General features: G+C 46.6%; 1 protein-coding gene across 9 annotated transcripts in view; it reads right to left on the reverse strand.

Moving 5' to 3' along the window:
- LOC117365440 overlaps positions 1–21,141 on the reverse strand; it is a 362,671-nt gene that overhangs the window by 250,005 nt on the left and 91,525 nt on the right. The gene's annotated exons all lie outside the window — the stretch shown is intronic.

The following is a 21,141-nucleotide window of genomic DNA, read 5'->3' on the forward strand; positions in this document are numbered from 1 at the left end:
CACATAGCAGGAGGGAGAGAGGATCGACTAGTGACCTGCCTCCCAGGAGCAAGAACAAAAGACATCGTCGACAGAATTGAAAGGATCCTAGAAGGAGCAGAGACGGAAGAGACTACAGTGATGATCCACATCGGGACAAATGATGTCAGCAGGAGAGACTACAGAAGAAGCACGCTGATAGAACAGTTCAAGATTCTGGGAAGGAAGTTGAAGATGAGGACTCAGAAGACAGCGTTTTCAGAGATCCTACCAGTACCGAGGGCAGATGTGAAGAGGCATACGGAACTGCAATCAATAAATGCATGGATGAGGAGATGGTGTGAAGAAGAGAGGTTCCACTTCATGAGGAACTGGACAATGTTCTGGGGCAAGAACAAGCTCTTCAGGAGAGATGGACTACACCTGAGTGTGGCGGGAACAAGACTTCTAGCAAACAACATCAGGAGAGGAATAGAACAGGCTTTAAACTAAGAAGAAGGGGAAAGCCGACAGTCAACCAAGTGTCGATGATTCGGAAAAGGTATCCCGAGAAGATACTGAGAGGTAAAAATGCAGGGAAGACACAACCGGCAAAAAACAAGAGTTGACAGATCAAGAGGATGATAAAAAAGAATGTAGCACAGGAAATGAAAATGTAGAGCAAGCCTGGTCATTATTCAAGGACACAGTGAGCGAGTCGCAAAACCTGTATATCTCCAGATTTAGAAAAGGATGCAAAAAGAACCGAACAAAAGACCCGGCGTGCATAACTAAAGAAGTGAAGAAAGCAATAAGATACAAGAAATATTCATTCCAGATATGGAAAAAGGACCAAACCGGGGAGAACTGGAAAGAGCACAGGAAGCATCAAAAAGAATGTCACCTCATAGTCAGAAGAGCAAAAAGAGAATATGAAGAGAAGCTAGCCAGGGAAGCGCGAGATTTCAAACTGTTCTTCAGATATGTTAAAGGGAAGCAACCGGCAAGGGAGGAGGTGGGACCGCTGGATGATGGAAATAGGAAAGGAGTGGTGAAGGAAGAAAAAGAAGTAGCGGATAGACTAAACATGTTCTTTTCGTCAGTATTTACAAAAGAGGATACATCCAACATGCCGGAACCTGAAAAATATTCACAGGAGATCAAGCAGAAAAATTTACATCAATGGAGGTAAACCTCGAGGACGTACATAAGCAGATAGATAGATTAAAAAGTGACAAATCTCCGGGCCCGGACAGAATCCACCCTAGGGTTTTGAAGGAACTAAAGGAGGAAATAGCAGAACTACTACAGCGGGTTTGTAACCTATCCTTGAAAACAGGCGTGATCCCGGAGAATTGGATGATAGCTAATGTTATGCCCATCTTTAAAAAAGCATCGAGAGGTGACCCGGGGAACTACAGACTGGTAAGTCGGACCTTGGTTCTGGGGAAATGGCAGAAGCGCTGATAAAAGAAAGCATTGATGAACATCTAGACAGAACAAACTGATGAAAACAAGCCAGCACGGCTTCTGCAAGGGAAGATCGTTCCTAACAAACTTATTGCACTTCTTCGAAAGAATTAACAAACAAATGGACAAAGGGGACCCAATAGACATCGTATACTTGGATTTCCAAAAGGCCTTTGACAAGGTACCCTTTGAACACCTACTTCGGAAACTGAAGAACCATGGGGTGGAAGGATACATTCATAGATGGATCAAAAATTGGTTGGCAGGTAGGAAGCAAAGGGTAGGAGTGAAGGGCCACTACTCTGACTGGAGGAGGGTCACGAGTAGTATTCCACAGGGGTCAGTACTCGGACCGCTGCTGTTCAATATATTTATAAACGATCTAGAAACAGGGACGAAGTGCGAAGTAATAAAATTCGCAGATGACACCAAACTATTTAGTGGAATTGGGACTAAAGAGGACTGTGAGGAATTACAAAAGGACCTGAATACGCTAGAAGAGTGGGCGATGAGATGGCAGATGAAGTTTAATGTAGAGAAATGTAAACTCTTGCATGTAGGGAACAGAAACCCGAAGTACAGCTATTCGATGGGAGGGCTGGTAATGGGTGAAAGTACACAAGAAAAGGACTTGGGGGTAATAGTGGACAACACAATGAAGCCATCAGCACAGTGCATAGCGGCCTCTAAGAAGGCAAATAGAATGCTGGGTATTATCAAAAAAGGCATTAAAACAAGATTGAAAGAAGTCATCCTGCTGTTGTATCGGACAATGGTGCACCTGCATCTGGAGTACTGCGTCCAATATTGGTTGCTGTACCTTAAGAAGGATATGGTGATACTCGAGAGGGTTCAGAAAAGAGCGACGCGATTGATAAGAGGTATGGAAAACCTTTCATATGCTGAAAGATTAGAGAAACTGGGGTTCTTTTCCCTGGAAAAGCAGAGACTTAGAGGGGACATGATAGAGGCTTACAAGATCATGAAGGGCATAGAGAAAGTGGAGAGGGACAGATTCTTCAAACTTTCAGAAACTACAAGAACGAGAGGGCATACGGAAAAATTAAGAGGGGACAGATTCAGAACCAATGCTAGGAAGTTCTTCTTCACCCAAAGGGTGGTGGATGCCTGGAATGCGCTTCCAGAGGGTGTGATAGGACAAGGTACGGTATCAGGGTTCAAGAAAGGATTGGATGAATTCCTGAAGAAAAAAGGGATAGAAGGGTATAGATAAAGATCACTATACAGGTCCTGGACCTGATGGGCCGCCGCGTGAGCGGACTGCTGGGCAGGATGGACCCCTGGTCTGACCCAGCATAGGCACTGCCTATGTTCTTATGGTACTGGATTTGAGATTTCTCAGTAGAAGCTCAAGGTGTCTTGTCCCCGAGGGCTCACAGTCTTACATTTGTACCTATAACAAACCCAAAATCCAACAAAAACCCATAAAGGTATGAAAAAGAGTTAGATAAAAACACACAGTCCAGCATAGGAAGGTGAAAATCACTTTATTCAAACACGCCAGTCACAGCTACATTCCAGCAACTGACTAAAATCAACATAAAAGCTTCAATAACAAATATATAAACAAACCATATATTAAAAAAAAAATCATACTGCATTTAAAGTTCCAGTCATGGCACATGGGCTTCTCATGCCATTGATAGTTTCACTACCAGCAGTCCCTCTTACAATCAGTCTTTACGAAAGCAACTAGGCTGAACAAGCACGAACATCTCCACACTTACATGGAGAAGACAACATAAGAGACCAAAATCGGACCATGTTGGATACCGATTTGAAAAAGAACACAGTTTGCCAGCTAAACCAGCCAAACCAAATGCCGCTGCTCAGTGGCATACCTGGCATGTGTGACACCCAGGGCCCATCATTTTTTGGCACTCCCCCCATCTGTACGAAAAACATGATTTTTAGTAACAAACCACATGTCACACATGAGTACCTAGGAAAAGGCAGCATCTTACATACTGCAATGAGAAGTACAACAGCAATACACCCATTGTAAAACTAAATAAGCCAGACTAGTACAAACCAATCCTGCAGTCAATCCTAACAGAAAACCATGTCTTACGAACACACAGTACACAGAAAACAGCTTTGCCTAGTATGGAATGTCATTACAAACTTACCCCTCCCCCTTTTACAAAACTGTAGTGTGGATTTTAGCCACGGTGGTAACACGGTGGTAGACATTGAGCTCCCCAACCAAGGAGAATGGCATCCGTGAGAAGCATTGTCAACTGGGGCTGATCAAGACTCAGTCCCTGAATCAGATTGGAAGACTGGAGCCACCATTTTTATCACATTTTCCACAAAGACAGGGGCGATTTCTTGAGCACATTCCATTAAGGTTCAGCCAACTATTTTTGAGGTATTAGTTACATAAAAATGTTTTCTTAGCCAAGACATTATGCTTACAGAACTAAGGCAAAGAAAAAAATATACGAGGGGCCACTGAAAAGTTAGGCTGTGCCAAATTAAGCCACTGAGCAGAACCGGAGACTCAGATCGTGAATCTGTGGTGACCACTGCCAAAGAAGCGCATACTGAAGAAGACGCATGTGAGCCTGAGCCCACAATACCACCTTCAAGGAGACCACCATGGATCCCAAGATCTGCAGAAAGTCCTGTGCCAGTGGACATCGGCAATCCATCAGAGAGCGAATCTGCACACCCTGGCCTTCAGAAGAAAAACTCTCCCCAAACTGGTGTCAAAAAGCATGTTGAGATACTCCAAGTGCTGAGATGGAGTCAACCAACTCTTGACCAGGGACTAGAGAAACTCCACAACTTGAGCCATGACCCGGTAACTCTCCTGCAACCACTTTGCTCGAATCAACCAATCATCCAAATAGGGGTGCACCAGAATGCTCTCCTTGCACAAGGCAGCTGCCACCACAGCCATAATTTTGGTGAAGGTGCATGTCACAGTAGCTAGACCAAAGGGAAGCGCACAAAACTGTTAATGCTCTCCCAAAATCACAAAGCAAAGGAAGCATTGATGAGAGGCCCGATGTGAACATGCAGATAGGCTTCTGTCAGGTCGAGAGAAGTCAAATTTCCCAGGCTGAACAGCCAGAATTACCAATTTTGGGGTTTCCATGCACAAAGACAAAACCCGGAGAGCTCTGTTGACACCATTGAGATCCAAAATGGGCAGAAAAGACCCCTCTTTCTTGGGCACCACGAAATGGAGAACCTGCTGATGCGAATCTCCTGAGGAAGCACTGGGACTACCGCTTTGAGGTCCAGCAACCTAAGCAGTTCTGCCAAAAAGTCCTTCCAAGTTGCAAAAGGGGACCGACTGGAACCAGGGGGAATCTTTGTAAATTCTGATATAGTAAAAAATTGATCCACTTGTACCCGTTCTACAACACTCAGGATTTTATAGACTTCAATCATATCTCCTCTCAGCCGTCTCTTTTCCAAGCTGACCGTTTTAGTTTTTCCTCATACAAGAGGAGTTCCATCCCCTTTATCATCTTGATTGCTCTTCTTTGAACCTTTTCTAGTGCCACTATATCTTTCTTGAGATAAGGAGACCAGAATTGAATGCAATACTACATAAGAACATAAGCATTGCCTCTGCCGGGTCAGACCAGGGGTCCATCATGCCCGGCAGTCCACTCCCGCAGTGGGCCCCCAGGTCCATGACCTGTAAGTGATCCTTTACCTAAATCGTGTATTCCCTATTCATTTAGTGTTCTGTATAGTTACCCTCTATCTGTATCCTTCAATCCTCTGCACCTTCATGAAGTCATCCAATCCCTTTTTGAAACTCAATATTGTACTCTGACCTATCACCTCCTCTGGGAGCGCATTCCAGGTGTCCACCACCCTCTGAGTGAAGAAAAACTTCCTAGCATTCATTTTGAAACTGTCTGCTTTCAACTTTTCTGAATGCCCTCTTGTTTTTGTTGTCCCCGCTAGTCTGAAGAATCTGTCCCTCTCCACCTTCTCTATGCCTTTCATGATTTTATACGTCTCAATCATGTCCCTTCTAAGTCTCCGCTTTTCCAGGGTAAAGAGCCCCAGCTTCTCCAGCCTTTCAACATACGAAAGGTTTTCCATGCTCTTTATCATCCTAGTCGCTCTTCTCTGGACCCTCTCGAGTATCGCCATATCATTCTTAAGATACGGCGACCAGTATTGGACGCAGTACTCCAGATGCGGGCGCACCATCGCTCGATACAGTGGTAGGATAACTTCCTTCATTCTGGTAGTGATACCCTTTTTGATAATGCCCAACATTCTGTTCGCTTTCTTTGAGGCCGCTGCATATTGTGCCGCCGGCTTCATTGTTTTGTCCACCAAAACCCCCAAGTCTCTTTCTAGGTTGCCTTTTCCTAGAACCCTCCCTCCCATCGTATAGCTGTACATCGGGTTCCCTTTCCCTATATGCAAGATTTTACATTTCTCTACATTGAAGCTCATCTGCCATCTTTCTGCCTACTCGCTCAGTCTGTTCAGGTCTCTTTGTAGATCTTTGCATTCCTCAACAGTTCTGACCCTGCTGGAGAGTTTTGTGTTGTCCGCGAATTTTATAACTTCGCACTTCGTCCCTGTTTCCAGGTCATTTATGAATATATTGAACAGCAGCAGTCCCAACACTGACTCCCGTGGGACACCACTTGTGACCCCTTTCCAGCCAGAGTAGTGTCCCTTTACTCCTACCCTCTGTTTCCTGTCCGCCAGCCAATTCCTGATCCATCTGTGCACGTCCCCTACCACCCCGTGGCTCCACAGTTTTCTTAGTAGGCGCTCATGAGGTACCTTGTCGAAGGCTTTTTGGAAATCCAGATATACGATGTCTATGGGGTCACCCTTGTCCAATTGTTCGCTTATCCCCTCAAAGAAATGAAGTAGGTTCGTTTGGCATGATCTTCCTTTACAGAAACCATGCTGGCTTGTTCTCATCAGATTATTTCTTTCTAAATGCTCATTGATACTTTCCTTGATCAATGATTCGGCCATCTTCCCGGGACTGAGGTCAGGCTCACCGGTCTGTAGTTCCCTGGGTCGCATCTCGAGCCTTTTTTGAAGATAGGTGTAACATTTGCTATCCTCCAGTCCTCCGGGATTACCCCTGTACTCAAGGATAGGTTACAAATCTTCCGCAGTAACTCCACTGTTTCATCCCTGAGCTCTTTCAGTATTCTCGGGTGGATTCCGTCTGGGCCCGGAGATTTGTCAGATTTTAATAATAATAATAACAATTTATATACCGCAGTACCGTGAAGTTCTATGCAGTTTACAAAAGATTCAAAGAAGGATACAAATTGAATGAACTTAAAAGAGGTGAAAGATAGTGGTTAATAGGTCAAGAGAACCGTTATTGAGGAGAAAGAGATGTACAGGTCAGCTGTCTAGATACTTCAGGAACAGATGTGTTTTTAGGCGCTTCCTGAATTCCTCATAAGTAGTGGGTGAAAGCAATTGTTCTAGAACTTTACCCCATAATGCTGCCTGATGTGAGAGAAGGTGATCATGGTGTCTTTTCAGTTTACATCCTCTAACTGGGGGAGAAACGAATTTCGAATGTGAGCTTCTCTTGTGTCTGTTGGCTGAGAAGGAGAAAAGGTCAGTTATGTATTTAGGGGCTAGTTCATATAGCACTTTAATCTATCTATCTGCTTGAGAACGTCTTCGAGGCTTACCTCCATGCATGATAATTTTCCCTCTTGATCTCCCTTGAATATTTTTTCCGGTTCCGGCATGTTGGATGTGTCTTCTCTTGTAAAGACCGACGAGAAGAACATGTTTAGTCTGTCAGCCACCTCTTTTTCCTCCTTCACTACTCCCTTCCTGTCTCCCTCATCCAGAGATCCCACCTCCTCCCTCGCTGGCTGCTTTCCTTTCACATATCGGAAGAATGGTTTAAAATTTTGTGCTTCCTTGGCTAGTTTCTCTTCGTATTCTTTCTTTGCTTTTCTGACCACTTGGTGACATTCTTTTTGTTGCTTTCTGTGCTCTTTCCAATTTTCTACGGTTTTGTCCTTTTGCCACTTCCAAAATGATCTCTTCTTGTTTCCTATCACTTGCTTAACTTCATTGGTCATCCATGCCGGGTCTTTCTTTTGATTCTTTTTGCATCCTTTTCTAAATCTGGGTATATACAGGTTTTGCGCCTCGTTTACCGTGTCTTTGAATAAGGACCAGGCTTGCTCCACAGTCTACGATTTCTTGGAGCTGTTTTTGAGTTTTTTTCTCATCATTTGTCTTATGGCATCATAGTTCCCTTTCCTGAAGTTAAACGTTGTTGCATTGGTTCTCTTTCCCTTTGGTAATCCTACTTTCATTTTGAACTGGATCATGTTGTGGTCACTGTTACCTAATGGTCCCACTACTTCCACTCCTTTTGCAGGTCCCTTCAGCCCGTTGAGGATTAGATCCAGAATCGCTGACCCTCTTGTTGGTTCCTTGACAAGTTGTTCCATGAAGCAATCCTGTACAGCCTCCAGGAACTTCGTTTCCTTCGTACATTTTGAAATTCCAAGACTCCAGATAGTTGAAATCTCCCATAACTATGGTGTTAGTGTTCTTGCATTCCCGCCTCAATTCGGCTTTCATTTCTGTATCATTTGCTTCAGTTTGCCCAGGTGGACAGTAGTACAGTCCCAACTTTATCTTGGTTCCGTTTATTCCTGGTATTTTAACCCATAGTGATTCCAGTTGGTCATTGGTCACTGCTGCATCCACACTGGTCGAATAAATGGTGTCCTTAATGTATAGTGCTATTCCTCCTTCTTTTTTAAAAAATCTTTATTCATTTTATATTTTATATCAAGTGCACAGAAAATATCAACAATTAAATTAATACATCACTTGAAATTCCACAAAATTTTCTCCTTAAATAAGATTTATCCCCATCCCCCCACCATACTAATATCAAATAATATATATAATATAATATAATAAATTCTGTCCTTCCCTTCATATCAAATAATGAAAATAAAAAACCCACCTCCCACTCCATACATTCATTTATGTTAAACAGGGAAAAATTATATCTATTCATTACAATAATTTATTAATGGCCCCCACACATCTTTAAATTTATTAAAATATCCTTTTTGAACAGCTAACACTCTTTCCATTTTATACAAGTGACACACTGAACTCCACCAAAAACTATAATTCAATCTTTTCCAATCTTTCCAATTATACGTTATTTGTTGAATGGCAACTCCTGTCAGAATCATTAAAAGTTTGTTATTATTGGAAGATATTTGGCTCTTAACTCTCATAGACATGCCAAATAAAACTGTGTCATAAGACAATACCACATGATTTTCTAACAAACAATTTATTTGACTCCAAATCGACTTCCAAAAAGCCATAATAAATGGACAATAAAACAATAGATGGTCTAAAGTTCCAGCATCGAGATGACAATGCCAACATCTATTAGACTTAGAGCAACCCAATTTTTGTAAACAAACAGGGGTCCAGAATGCAATATGCAACAGGAAAAACCATGTTTGCCTCATAGATGCAGACATTGTACATTTCTTCCTCCAAGACCAAATTCGTGGCCATTGAGATGCAGTAATTTGATGCTTAATCTCAATGCTCCAAATATCTCTAAGTCCAGTTTTTATTTTTTTATTCATATATCCAGATATTAATTTGTACCACTGTGCGGCCTGGTGCCCTAGGAAGTCTGCCTGAAAGCATAAGAATTCTAAACTAAATTGATTATTAAGAGATTTCCATTCAGGGAACCCTGCCTGAATAGCCTGCTTAGTTGCAACCATTTATAACTTTGTTTTTTATCAAGGCCAAATTTTTGTTGCAACTGTGAAAAATCAAGCAGTTTACCATTAGATATAACATCATCTAACGTGTGTATACCTGATTTTATCCAATACTTCCAGACAATCCGAAAACCGCCAATTTGAATCTTGGAGTTCAGCCATATAGCACAGTTACTTACTGTAACAGGTGTTATCCAGGGACAGCAGGCAGATATTCTTGACTGATGGGTGACGGCACCGACGGAGCCCCAGTACGGACAATTTTAGAGTGATTGCACTCTAAGAACTTGGAAAGTTCTAGTAGGCCGCACCGCGCACGCACGAGTGCCTTCCCGCCCGACAGAGGCGCGCGGTCCCCAGTTAGGATAAGCCAGCTAAGAAGCCAACCCGGGGAGGTGGGTGGGACGCAAGAATATCTGCCTGCTGTCCCTGGATAACACCTGTTATGGTAAGTAACTGTGCTTTATCCCAGGACAAGCAGGCAGCATATTCTTGACTGATGGGTGACCTCCAAGCTAACAAAAAGAGGGATGGAGGGAAGGTTGGCCATTAGGAAAACAAATTTTGCAAAACAGATTGGCCGAAGTGTCCATCCCGTCTGGAGAATGCATCCAGATAATAATGAGCTGTAAAAGTATGAACTGAGGACCAAGTAGCAGCCTTGCAAATTTCCTCAATAGGAGTGGAACGGAGGAAAGCTACAGATGCTGCCATCGCTCGGACTCTATGGGCCGTGATAGAACCTTCCAGTGTCAGTCCAGTCTGAGCATAACAGAATGAAATGCACGCTGCCAGCCAATTAGACAACGTACGTTTAGAAACAGGACGTCCCAATTTATTCGGATCAAAGGACAGAAAGAGTTGGGGAACTGATCTGTGGGGTTTCGTATGCTCTAGATATTAAGCTAGAGCCCTCTTACAATCCAAAGTATGCAGAGCCTGTTCCCCAGAATGAGAGTAAGGTTTCGGAAAGAAGACAGGCAGAACAATGGATTGGTTGAGATGGAATTCAGAGACAACCTTAGGGAGAAACTTTGGATGTGTACGCAGAACCACCTTGTCATGATGAAAGACCGTAAAAGGTGGATCTGCAACTAGTGCATGTAGCTCACTGACCCTCCTGGCAGAGGTAAGAGCAATAAGGAAAAGTACTTTCCAAGTGAGAAACTTGAAAGGAGTGGTAGCCAAAGGTTCAAATGGAGGCTTCATTAAGGCGGAAAGAACCACATTGAGATCCCAGATAACAGGAGGGGCTTTAAGAGGTGGTTTCACATTGAAAAGACCCCGCATGAACCTGGACACCAGGGGATGAATTGAGAGAAGTTTTCCATGAACCGGCTCATGAAAAGCAGCAATGGCACTGAGGTGGACTCTGATGGAAGTAGACTTAAGACCAGAGTCAGACAAAGAAAGCAGATAATCCAACAATGTCTCCACTGCCAGGGAAGTGGGATCAAGATGATGAAGAAGACACCAGGAAGAAAATCGTTTCCACTTCTGATGGTAACATTGCAGAGTGGCTGATTTCCTGGAGGCATCTAGAATGGAACGAATGGGCTGAGATAAAAGAGTATCATGAGAAGTCAGCCCAAGAGATACCAAGCTGTCAGGTGCAGAGACTGGAGGTTGGGATGTAGAAGGGTCTCCTGATGCTGTGTAAGCAGAGAAGGAAACAGTGGAAGAAGAAAAGGTTCCCTGGAACTGAGTTGAAGTAGAAGGGAGAACCAATGTTGCCTGGGCCACCTCGGAGCAATCAGAATCATGGTGGCTCGTTCCCTCTTGAGCTTGAACAAGGTTCTCAACATGAGAGGCAGAGGAGGGAAAGCGTACAGGAACAGATTGGACCAGTCGAGGAGAAATGCATCCGCTGCCAGACGGTGAAGAGAGTAAAGTCTGGAGCAAAAAAGGGGCAGCTGGTGATTGTGAGGAGCTGCAAAAAGGTCTATCTGAGGAGTGCCCCATTGAGCGAAGATGGACTGTAGAGTGAAAGGATCGAGTGCCCACTCGTGAGGCTGGAGAATTCTGCTGAGCTTGTCCGCTAAGGAATTCTTTTCTCCCTGAATGTAGATAGCTTTCAGGAATAGATGGTGATTTTTGGCCCAAGTCCAGATCTTCTGGGCTTCCTGGCACAAGAGGCGAGAGCCTGTCCCACCCTGTTTGTTGATGTAGTACATTGCAACTTGATTGTCTGTGCACAGCAGGAGGACTTGAGGAAAGAGAAGATGTTGGAAGGCCTTGAGGGCATAAAACATCGCTCTGAGTTCCAGGAAATTGATGTGATGCTTCATTTCCTGAGCTGTCCAAAGTCCTTGAGTTTGGAACTCGTTCAAATGAGCTCCCCAGGCATAAGGGGAGGCATCGGTGGTGATGATAAGTTGATGAGGAGGTAGATGGAAGAGAAGACCTCTGGAGAGATTTGAGAATATCAACCACCATTGTAGAGTCTGACGAAGAGATGATGTCACAGATATGTGACGTGAGCAAGGATCCATCGCTTGGGACCACTGGGTAGCTAGGGTCCACTGAGGAGTGCGCAGGTGAAGACGTGCGAAGGGTGTGACATGAACTGTGGAGGCCATGTGACCCAAGAGTATCATCATGTGCTTGGCAGAGATGGAATGTTGTGGAAGCACCTGCTGACATAGAGATTGAAGCGTTTGAAGATGGTTGGATGGCAGGAACGCTCTCATGAGGACTGTGTCCAAGACAGCTCCGATGAATTGAAGTCTCTGAGTGGGGATGAGATGAGATTTGGGTAGATTGATCTCGAACCCCAGAAGTTGAAGAAACAGGATGGTTTGGTTGGTGGCCAGGAGAACAGTCTGAGATGAATTGGCCTTGATTAACCAGTCGTCCAGGTAAGGAAAGACCTGAAGGTGGTGAGAGCGTAGAAAGGCAGCCACCACAATCAGACATTTGGTGAACACTCTTGGAGAGGAGGCAAGACCGAAGGGCAGCACCTTGTATTGGTAATGACAACGATTGATCATGAAGCGTAGGTACTGTCTGGAGGCCAGATTGACCGGTATATGAGTGTATGCTTCTTTGAGATCGAGGGAACATAGCCAGTCGCCTTGATTGAGAAGAGGGTAAAGAGTGGCCAGAGAAAGCATTCTGAATTTCTCTTTGACCAAGCATTTGTTTAGATCGCGAAGATCTAGGATGGGTCTGAGATCTCCTGTCATTTTGGGAAATAGAAAATAATGGGAATTAGAATCCTTGCCCCTTTTGATCTAGAGGAACTTCCTCTATGGCGTTCAGAAGGAAGAGGGATTGAACCTCTTGAAGAAGGAGGGAAGACTGAGGAGTGTTCAAAGCAGATCTTTTGGTAGACCTTGAGCAGGAAGAGTCTGAAAGTTGAGAGAGTAGCCGTGGTGGATGATGTTGAGGACCCACTGGTCCGAGGTGATGGTTTCCCAACGGCTTATGAAATGAGTAAGGCGTCCTCCTATAGGCAGCGGAAGATGGGCAGATGGAGGGATACTGGCTATGTCCTGGAGAACCAAGTCAAAAGGGTTGTGAAGGTTTTTGTGGAGGAGGAGGCTTCACCTGTTGTTGCTGCTGTGTAGGTCTAGTGTTTTGCCTTTGTTGTTGCCTCTGACGCCTGGGTTGTTGAGCTGCCGGTGGCAAAGGACGAGCCACAAATCGACGCTGGTAGGCCGATTGCTGACGAAAAGGCCTGGTAGGTGGGGTCTTCTTTTTTGTTTTGAGGAGAGTATCCCACCTACTTTCATGAGCCAAAAGCTTTTGAGTAGTGGAGTCCATGGATTCTCCAAACAGCTCATCCCCCAGGCAAGGTGCATTAGCCAGTCGATCCTGATGATTGACATCAAGTTCTGACACTCTGAGCCATGCCAGTCGGCACATGGCCACCGACATAGCTGTGGCCCGAGAGGTCAGCTCAAAGGTGTCATAGATCGACCTGACCATGAACTTTCGAAGTTGTAAGAGCGATGAAGAAGTTTGGCAAAAGGCAGATTTTTTACGGTCAGGGAGGTACTTCTCAAAAGCAGTCAGATTTTGTATGAGATGCTTGAGATAGAATGAGAAGTGGAAAGCGTAATTCCCTGACCTGTTGGCTAACATCGCATTCTGGTACAACCTCTTGCCAAATTTGTCCATGGCTTTACCTTCTCTGCCAGGAGGGACTGAGGCGTATACACTAGCTCCCGTGGATTTCTTTAGAGTGGATTCCACTAATAGAGACTCATGTGGGAGCTGTGGTTTGTCAAACCCAGGAATCGGGATGACTTTATATAAGGAGTCTAACTTGCGGGGGGCTCCAGGTATGGTCAAAGGTGTCTTTAAATTCTTGTAAAACGTCTCTCTCAAGATGTCATGGAGAGGTAATTTGAGATATTCCCTTGGAGGTTGGTCAAAATCCAGTGCATCAAGAAAAGCTTTGGATTTCTTTGACTCAGCCTCCAAGGGAATAGAGAGAGAGTCACACATCTCTTTTAAAAAAGATGAGAAAGAGGTTACATCTGGTCTAGAGGATGGGTCTAAAGCAGAAGGATCCTCATCACCAGATGAACATTCCCCTTCAGAGAGAAGAGGGTCCTCTGAGTCACCCCACAGATCAGGATCCCGAACCTGAAAACTGCGGTCTCGAGATTCCGGTGTGGAGGGTTCCAGGTGTCGGGATTTGCGTGCCGACTTACCTGACCTCATAGAAACGGTACCGGGAGACATTAAGGGCTGCATCGGTGCCGAAGTCTGAACAGCCTGGTGTTGAGCTCTCGGTTCCGGTGCGAGGACTGGCATGGAGACCGAGGAAGCAGAATGTAGCGGTACCGACAAAGTGGATGCTGAAAGAAGGGGCTGCTCCACTGTCAGTACCGGTGGCTCAGACCGGACCGGGACCGGAAGGCTCGGTGCTAAAAGTGCAGGAAGGAGTTGTTGCAACTGTTCCTTAAGCTGCACCTGCAGGACAGTGGCGATCCGCTCGTCCAGCGAAGGCACCGGTACCGCCTTTTTCTTCTGCGGTACCTGCGGTGCCGCTCTACGCCCCGAGGATGAGGAACCCGAGGTCGAGGGGCTCACTTCTATTGGGGCGGAGCGCTTCCGTGGGCGCCTCGAGGTCGGCAGGACTGGGCTCGCTGCTACTGAGACCGGAGGATGCTCCAACGAGGAAGGCTTCTTAGCCGGCTTACCCGAGGAATGCGACGCCGACGCGGTATCGCACGGTGTCGACGAGGTGGGTGCCGACTGAGACGGGGCCGATGTCGGTGCCGGTGCCGCAGAGTCAGACATCTCGGCACCAAACAATAATTGCTGCTGGATCTGCCGATTTTTCAGAGTTCTCTTTTTTAAAGTCGCACAGCGGGTGCAGGTAGACGCTCGATGGTCAGGACCAAGACACTGTAGACACCAGTTGGTGGGTCAGTGAGTGAAATTGGTCGTGCACACCGCTGGCACTTCTTAAACCCGGGTTGAGGGGGCATGAAGGTAAAAACGGCTTCTGCCAAATCGAAGGCCGAGGCCTCGATGGTGGCAACAGGCCCCGCCGGGGCGAAATTGAAGAAGTGAAAAAAAAACAAAGTTTTTTTTTTTTTTTAAAGAAAATAAAATAAAATAAAATAAAGGAAATAATATTTCCTTAAGGGTTTACGCGAGCGGGAAGGCGATATGAAAAAAGTCTTCAACAGCCGTTGAAGAAAACGCGTCTTCTTAGCTCCGCGGAAACTAAGAAACTGGGGTCCGCGCGCCTCTGTCGGGCAGGAAGGCACTCGCGCGTGCGCGGTGCGGCCTACTAGAACTTTCCAAGTTCTTAGAGTGCAATCACTCTAAAATTGTCCGTACCGGGGCTCCGTCGGTGCCGTCACCCATTAGTCAAGAATATGCTGCCTGCTTGTCCTGGGATAAAGTTTGGTTTGTAGATTTTTGAATTGGAATAGGTGTTAAATTATTGACATATCATACAGTTTTCCATGTATCTATTAATATTCTGTTTTCTTTATGTAATCTAGGCATTTTGATACTAAGAAATGACCAAGCCTAATGGGAAACATGAGCTGCCATTCCAACCACAACCAATTTGGAAGCTTTTCCATGAGCTCTGGGAGGACCCAATACATACCCTGGCGCATAATATAGGCTTGATGATACCTATAAAAATTGGGAAAATTTACCCCACCCTCCACAATTGTTTTTTGTAAAGTCACTAAGGCAATTCTAGCAATTTTACCCAGCTAAATAAATTTTGTAAGAATACTATTTAATTTTTTATAAAAAGACCCCTGAAAAAAAAATGGTATCATACCCATTTGATAACAAACAACAGGCAATATCATCATCGTAATAGTTTGGACTCTCCCCCACCAAGACAGATATAAAGGATTCCATTGCTCACACAATTCTGTTACCTTTTTCAATAAAGATTTTTCATTTACCTTCATTGTATCTTCTAGAGTGGTTTTTATCCAAATACCTAAATATTTGATGCCTTCCTCTTTCCAGATAAAGGGAAATGAATCAAATAGACCTTTTACACAATGTACATTTAGAGGAAGAACTTCTGATTTATACGAGTTTATTTTATATCCTGAAAATTTCCCAAATTTTCCAATCAATTCAAGCAGACATGGAATGGTTGTTTCAGGATTCCTCAAATAAAGTAATATATCATCTGCATAAGCAGAGACCTTATATTCTCTACCAGAACGCGGAATACCCTGTATCTCCTTCACTTGTTGAACAGATAATAATAAGGGTTCTAGTACTAGATCAAAAAGTAAAGGAGACAAGGGACAACCTTGCCTAACTCCCCTTTGTAAATTAAATTTCTGGGCCACCAGGCCACGCAGTGGTACAGTTATTAGTGAATTGGTTAATAAAAAGCCTAAAAATGGTCTTAGGGATATTTGCAGCATTGAGATTAAGCATCAGATTTCAGCATCTCAATGGCCACAAATTTGGTCTTGGAGAATAAGATGTACATTGTCAACATCTATGAGGCAAACTTGGTTTTTTCTTTTGCATAGAGCATTTTGGACCCCAATTAGATTACAAAAGTTGAATAGTTCACTATCTAATAGATGCTGGCATTGTAATCTTGATGTAGGGACCTTGGATCATCTTTTATTTTATTGTTCCTATATCTTGGCCTTTTGGAAATCGACCTGGGATCAAATAAATTGTTTGTTAGAAAATCCTGTAGCGTTAACTTATGATACTGCGATATTTGGCATGTCTATGAGAAAAAAAAGTCAGATATCGGCGAATAATAACAAACTTTTATTGATCATGATAGGAGTTGCCATTCAACATATTACTAATAATTGGAAAGATCATAGCAGACTTAACTTTAATTTTTGGTGGAATTCGCTATGTCATTTATATAACATGGAACGTTCAATAGCAGTACAAAAAGCACAGTTACTTACCGTAACAGGTGTTATCCAGGGACAGCAGGCATATATTCTCACATGTGGGTGACGTCATCTACGGAGCCCCAGCGCGGACAGCTTTTCAAGCAAACTTGATTGAAGTTTCAAGTTTGCTACACTGCACCACGCATGTGCATGCCTTCTTGCCCACTAGAGGGCGCATCCCCACCTCGTGGTCCTCAGTTCCATAACCAGCAAAGAAGCCATCCCCGGGGAGGAGGGCGGGTTGTGAGAATATATGCCTGCTGTCCCTGGATAACACCTGTTACGGTAAGTAACTGTGCTTTATCCCAGGACAAGCAGGCATGATATTCTCACATGTGGGTGACCTCCAAGCCAACCAAAAAAGGGCAGGTGGGAGGATGGCAATTTAGGAAAACAGGTTACGTAACACCGACTGGCCAAACCGGCCGTCGCTTCTGGACAAAGTGTCCAGACAGTAGTGGGAGGTGAACGTATGAACCGAAGACCAAGTGGCAGCTTTACATATATCCTCCACAGGAGTAGATCGGAGGAAAGCAATAGAAGCTGCCATAGTCCGGACCTTATGCCCCATGACTCGACCATGGAGCGTGAGACCAGCCTGAGCGTAGCAAAAAGAAATACAAGCAGCCAACCAGTTGGACAAGGTGCGCTTGGAAACAGGATGTCCCAACCGATTAGGATCAAAGGACAAAAACAATTGAGGAACCTTCCGATGAGACTTGGTACGTTGGAGATAAAAGGCCAACGCCCTATTACAGTCAAGTGTGTGAAGCGCCGCCTCCCAGGATGAGAGTGGGGCTTCGGGAAGAACACCGGAAGAACAATGGACTGATTGAGGTGGAAATCAGACACAACCTTAGGTAAAAATTTAGGATGGGTGTGAAGAACCACTTTGTCATGATGAAACACAGTAAAAGGTGGATCCGCAACCAAAGCCTGCAGCTCACTAATCCGACGAGCGGATGTGAGCGCAAGCAAAAAGACCACCTTCCAAGTGAGAAACTTAAGATGAGATTTGTCGATAGGCTCAAAAGGAGGCTTCATCAGTTGAGCTAATACCACATTAAGATCCCAAACTACAGGAGGAGGTTTCAGAGGAGGATGAACATTCACGAGACCCCTCATTAAACGAGTTACCAGAGGATGAAGAGAAAGAGACCGACCCTCGATATGCCGATGGAACGCCGCAATGGCACTGAGATGCACCCGAATGGAAGTCGTCTTCAGCCCAGACTTAGACAGATGCAACAAATATTCCAGCACTGAAGACACTGGAACCGAACTCGGGTCCAGATGGTTCGAGGAGCACCAGGATGAAAATCTGGTCCACTTCTGGGAATAACAAAGCCTAGTCGAGACCTTGCGCGAGGCTTCCAAAATCTTCCTCACCGACTGGGAAACAGGAACCGAAGTCAAGGGGAAAGGAACCAAGCGGTCAGATGTAAAGACTGAAGATTGGGATGTAACAGCGAATCCCGACTCTGAGACAGCAGAGAGGGAAAAACAGGCAGAAGCAGAGGTTCCCTTACACTGAGTTGAAGGAGCAGGGAGAACCAGTGCTGTCTGGGCCAACGAGGCGCAATGAGAATCATAGTGGCCCTGGTCGATTTGAGATGTACCAACGTTCTCAAGATCAGAGGAAAAGGAGGAAACGCATAAAGGAACCTCCCCTCCCAGTCGAGAAGGAAGGCATCGGCCTCGAGACGGTCCCGGGAGTACATCCGAGAACAATACAGTTTGTGAGTCTCCGGGGAGGCAAACAGATCCACCTGAGGAGTCCCCCAGCGGTCGAAGACCTCGCGTAGAACCCGGGAGTTCAGCGACCACTCGTGCGGCTGGAGAAGACGACTGAGTTTGTCTGCCAGACAGTTCCTCTCTCCCTGAATGTAAACCGCACGCAGGAATATGTTCTGGGAGACCGCCCATTCCCAAAGGCGCAGGGCTTCCCGGCACAGAGACCAAGAGCCCGTTCCGCCCTGTTTGTTTACATAATACATTGCCACCTGGTTGTCCATCCGCACGAGGACTACCTGATCGTGTAGCAAGTGGCAGAACGCTCGAGCCGCCAGAAAAATGGCCCGAAGCTCCAACACATTGATGTGACAAAGACGGTCCTCTGCCGACCATAGACCCTGAGTCCACAGACCGTCGAGATGAGCCCCCCACGCGTACTCCGAGGAGTCCGTGGTCAGGACCTTGCGATGCGGAGGAACGAGAAAGAGCAAACCCCCGGAAAGATTGGAAGAGTTGGTCCACCAACGGAGCAAGCGTCTCAAAGAAGGAGTCACCGTTATTGGACGAGATACTGGGTCGCGATCCTGACGCCACTGCGAGGCCAAGGTCCACTGAGGAAGCCTCAGATGCAAGCGGGCGAACGGAGTAACGTGGACCGTCGATGCCATGTGGCCCAGAAGAACCATCATGCGCTGAGCCGATACTACAGGCATCAGCGAGACCTGACGACTCAATCGAAGTAGGGCCTCCAACTGAGGAGGGGGGAGGAACGAACGAAGGCGAACCGTGTCCAGCACGGCTCCAATAAACTGAAGGGATTGAGTCGGGCACAAATGAGACTTGGGAAAGTTCACTTCGAACCCCAGACGTTGAAGGAAGATGATAGTCTGTTGGGTCGCTGAGATAACCCCCTCCCTGGTCGACGCTTTGATCAGCCAATCGTCCAGGTAGGGAAAGACCTGTAGCCCCCGAGATCTCAGGGCTGCAGCGACAACCACCATACACTTCATGAAGACTCAAGGGGACGAAGCCAGTCCGAAGGGGAGGACCCGGTATTGAAGGTGCAACTCCCCCACTTGAAACCGTAAGAATTTGCGGAAGGCGGGATGCACCGGAACATGAGTATATGCTTCCTTTAAGTCTAGGGAGCACATCCAATCCCCTTCCTCCAAAAGAGGATACAACACCGGAAGCGACAACATACGGAACTTCTCCCGGACTAGGAACTTGTTGAGCTTCCGAAGGTCCAAAATGGGGCGTAAGTCCCCTGTCTTCTTTGGGACCAAAAAGTAACGGGAGTAAAAACCCCGCCCCCGTTGGTCGGGGGGTACAGGTTCCACCGCCCGAAGGCTCAACAAGGCCCTCGCTTCCGCGAGAAGAAGGGGAAGTTGGGTTTGGCTGAATGGGTAAGCAGCCGGCGGATGTTCCGGCGGCGTGATCAAGAAATTGAGCGAGTAGCCCTCGGAGATAATCCGGAGTAGCCCTCGGAGATAATCCGGAGCACCCAAGCATCTGATGTAATCCTGGTCCAGGCCGCAGAAAAGGCTCGGAGTCGACCCCCTATAGGAAGGGGGTTCGGCGAGAGCGCGGAGGGGGCCCGCCCCCATCCGCACATCCCGTCAAAAGGACGGCGCCGGCTTGGGCGTCCCCTGTGCCTGAGGTTTTTGTTGGCCTCCCCTGCCCTGCTGCGGTGGGCGGCGGGGCGGAGGCCTAGAGAAGGCCGGCGTTGACTTCTGGGGGTATCGCCACGGGGGAGGCCGAAAGGGCTTCTGCGGCGGGTCCCTGAGGTTTAGGACGGACCAAGGAGGCAAGAGAGCGCTCCTGTTCCGACAGACGTTTGGTCGCCGCCTCCAGGGACTCATCAAATAATTCAGAGCCAACACAGGGTAGATTGGCCAGACGTTCCTGCAAGTTCGGGTCCATGTCCAGGGTACGTAGCCAAGCCAGCTGGCGCATCGCCACGGCAAAGGCGGATACCCTGGAGGCCAGTTCAAATGCGTCGTAGACAGCGTGAAACAGGTATAGACGCAGCTGAGATAAGTTGGACATGAACGTGGCAAAACCCTCCTTGTGGGAATCCGGCATAACCCCTTGATAACGGGGCAAGTCCTTGACCATGCCTCGAAGATAAGAGGAGAACGTAAAGGCATAATTAAGGACCCTGGTAGCCATCAATGAATTGGAATAGAGGTGACGACCAAACTTGTCCAAGGTCTGCCCCTCCCGTCCGGGCGGGACCGCCGCCGAAACCTTAGCGGGCTGCGACTTTTTCAGCGCTGACTCCACCAGCAACGACTGGTGAGACAGTTGTGCCTTATCGAAGCCCTTCCATGGTATGGTCCGGTATTTGGACTCCATCTTAGAAGGCACCGCTGTGACTGTAAGAGGGGAGTCTAAATTTCTCAGGAAGGTCTGGTGGAGGACCTTATTGAGAGGCAGACGAGGAGTTTCTCTCGGGGGAGTGGGCAGGTCTTGTTCCTCCAAAAACTCCTTCGTATACTGAGACCCAGCCAGCAAGTCCAGGTCCAAGGCCCGCGCCATATCCTGCACAAATTTTGAAAAGGAAGAGGGCCTCGCTGGCGGGGAAGGAGTACGCGAGGTCCGAGCCGCCAAGAAAGAGGGGGAGGCCTCGCGGGAATACCGAGGCTCCCTACCAGACCCCGATCCCCAGGAGGCCGTGCCGAGGGACCTCGAAGGGGTCGGGGACCGCCTATGCCCCGAGGAGCCCTTGGGGGAAGTCCCCAGGGTATGAGGAACCGAGGTCCTTCCCCTGCGCCTCGGCGAGGAGTCTCTCTAACCCCTTCCCCCAGGGGTGCGGAAGAGCCTCG

The sequence above is a fragment of the Geotrypetes seraphini genome, chromosome 8 (genome assembly GCF_902459505.1).
Source record: "Geotrypetes seraphini chromosome 8, aGeoSer1.1, whole genome shotgun sequence".
NCBI lineage: Eukaryota > Metazoa > Chordata > Amphibia > Gymnophiona > Dermophiidae > Geotrypetes > Geotrypetes seraphini.